The sequence below is a fragment of the Aotus nancymaae genome, unplaced genomic scaffold, assembly GCF_030222135.1.
Source record: "Aotus nancymaae isolate 86718 unplaced genomic scaffold, 86718_ANA_hifiasm-v0.15.2.pri h1tg000004l, whole genome shotgun sequence".
In the NCBI taxonomy this organism is placed as follows: Eukaryota; Metazoa; Chordata; class Mammalia; order Primates; family Aotidae; genus Aotus; species Aotus nancymaae.
Genome location: NW_026988415.1, coordinates 68,739,042 through 68,741,468, shown reverse-complemented (window position 1 = coordinate 68,741,468; position 2,427 = coordinate 68,739,042).

The following is a 2,427-nucleotide window of genomic DNA, read 5'->3' as shown; positions in this document are numbered from 1 at the left end:
CAGCAGGTAGGTGAACTCATTGTATAGTTACAAAAGACTAGAGTCCAGACTTTCATCCCAGCCTAAATTATAACAGTGAGAAAATTATGACAGAGGAATAGATCTCATCTAATGAACTCCATCTTGCCTTTAACCTCCAAACTTCATTCCTGGGTGTGGGCCAAGCTAACTTTGGGAGAAATTTAGTTTATAGTTTAAATGACACTAACCCTTTGCCAAACTAACCACCTTTATAAAACTAATAAAAGTCCACAAAATTAGAATTATGAAAGGACCCTGAATTCTGCTAAGATGTAAGTTTATTTCATGATTGCAAGCCATTGTTCTGGAGGTCACAAGATTTGTAACTTCCCTGCTTACTCCTGTAAATAATATTACTGTTGAAGAACCTAAGATTGGTCTTTTGTCTTTTCAGACTTTTGCATTTCTGATGACCAGATGACTTCACTCAGATCTGCAACACATGACTGAACTGGTCCTGTGGCCCCCACTCAGAAGCAGACTCAGTGACAAAGGCCCATTTTCTGCACTCCTATAATTGCATCCCCAACTAATCAGCAGTACCCATTGCCTAGCCCCTTGCCTGCCAAACTATTTTTTCAAAACCCTAGCCTCTAAATTTTAGAAGAGGCTGATTTGAGTAGTAATAAAACTCTGGTCTCCCATTTAGGTGGTTCTACATGTTTTAAAGTATTTCTCTATTGTAATTCCCCTGTGTTGATAAATAGACTCTATCTGGACAGCAGGCAAGATGAACCTGTCAGGTGGTTACAAATTTGGGGGCTCATCTGGAATAGCCCTTTCAGGTACCACCCACAGTTTGGCAGCCCCTCACTGGCAATGGATCCAGAGGCCAGTCCAAGTGTCTGCTTAGTTATCTTGGACTAATGGCTACCTCTGGTGCTGTCTCTACCAGTGTGGTGCTGTTGACTGTAATGCATGAATCCAATTGCAATGAGGAAATAGTTCCTGGAAGATGTCTTTTTTTATTTATTTTTATTTTTTTATTTTTTATTTTATTTTATTTATTTTATTTATTTATTTTTATTTTTATTTTTTCTTTCTTTTTTTTTTTTTTTTAAAGATGGGGTTTCACCGTGATGGCCAGGCTGGTCTTGAACTCCGGACCTCAGATGATCCACCCACCTCGGCCTCCCAAAGTAGTAGGATTACAGGCGTGAGCCACCGCGCCCGGCCTGAAGATGTCTTTTAACCTGACTTGATGAGTATTCCAAAATACAACATACTGAGACACCAGCTGGGGCAACCAAGGGAGTGCTGGCATCACCCCTCCCCTAACTCCAGGCTACACAGCCTGCAGCTCCAAAAGAGATCCCTTCATTTTGCTTAAGGAGAGGAGTGGGAAAAGTGGTAAGGAGAGAAGAGGGAAGAGTGGAGAGGACTTTATCTTGCATCTTGGATGCCAGCTCAGCAACAGCAGGATAGGGTACCAGTCAGAGACCTCCATTCCAGGACCTAGCTCCAAAATGACATTTATAGACACATCTTGGGCCGGAAGGGAACCCACTGCCCCGAAGGAAAGAACCCAGTCCTGCCAGCCCTCATCACCTGCAAACTGAAGAGCCCTTGGGCCTTGAATAACCACCTGCGATACCTAGGTACTACATCAAGGGCCTTGGGTGAGCCTGAGACTTGCTGGCTTCAGGTGAGACTCTGCACATTATCAGTTATAGTGGCTATGGGAAAAACTCCTTCTGCTTGAGAAAAGCAGATGGAAAAGTAAAGGGGACTTTGGTTTGTGCCTTAGATACCGGCACAGCTACAGGGGCTTAGAGCAAAAAGTGGGTCCTAGGAGTCCCTGATTCCAGGACTCGACTTGGACAGTATTTCTGGACCTGCCTTGAGCCAGAGAGGAGCCCACTGCCCTGGAGCGTGACTTCCAGGCCAGGTAGCATTCACGACAACCTGACATAAGAGACCTTGGGCATTAAGGGAACATTGGCAGCTGTCTGGCAGTACTCCTCATGGCCTGGGGTGGCAGTCGTTAGAGTGTGTGATTCTTCTGTCTTTAGAAGGGGGAGGGAAGAGTGGGAAAGTCTGGGTTGTGTGGTTTGAGTACCAGCTCAACTTCAATAGAGTAGAACACCACATAGACTTCTAAGGTTTTTGACTCTAGTCCCTAACTTCCAGACAGCACTGGAAGTTCTGGACCCACCTGGGTATTAGGGGACCTTGCCACCACCCTGAAGGAAAGGACATAGGCCTGGCTAGCTTTGCCACCTACTGATTGTAGAGCCCCAGGGCCTTGAGCAAACATAGGCAGTAGCCATGAAGTGGTTATAGCCTTGAGCAAACATAGGCAGTAGCCATGGAGTGGTTATAGCCTTGAGCAAACACAGGCAGTAGCCGGGGAGTGGTTATAGCAGATCTTGGGTGAGATCTAGTGCTCTGCTGGCTTCAGGTCTG